This window comes from Dipodomys ordii, unplaced genomic scaffold (assembly GCF_000151885.1).
Source record: "Dipodomys ordii isolate 6190 unplaced genomic scaffold, Dord_2.0 Scaffold1, whole genome shotgun sequence".
NCBI classification, from domain to species: Eukaryota; Metazoa; Chordata; class Mammalia; order Rodentia; family Heteromyidae; genus Dipodomys; species Dipodomys ordii.
The window spans coordinates 1610607-1611089 of NW_012267217.1; positions in this window are offsets into that span (position 1 = coordinate 1610607).

Below are 483 nucleotides of genomic sequence, written 5' to 3' on the forward strand. Positions count from 1 at the left end.
AATGTTTACAAACAAGACCACACTAAAGCTACCAGCACAACTATGTTTATTGCAGCATTATTTACCATAGCTAAGATATGGAACCAACCCAGATGCCCTTCAGTAGATGAATGGATCAAGAAAATGTGGTATATATACACAATGGAATTCTATGCCTCCATCAGAAAGAATGACTTGGGACTTTTTTGTTTTTTTGCCAGTACCTGGGTTTGAAAACAGGCCCTCATGTTTGCTCAGCTTGCTTGCTTGGCTGGTGCTCTCCCATTTGAGTCATGCCTCTAGTCCTGCTATTTGCTGGCTATTAGGGAATCTCAGGACTTTTCTGACCGAGGCTTCCTTTGAACCACAAGATCTCAGTCTCTTGAGTATCTAGGGTTTGTGGGTGTGAGCCACTGGTGCCCAGCAGACTGGTTCCTTCATGATGGTGACTTCCAATGGCTTGAAATATCTAGGCTGTCACTTCTAAGGAAAAAAGTATTATTA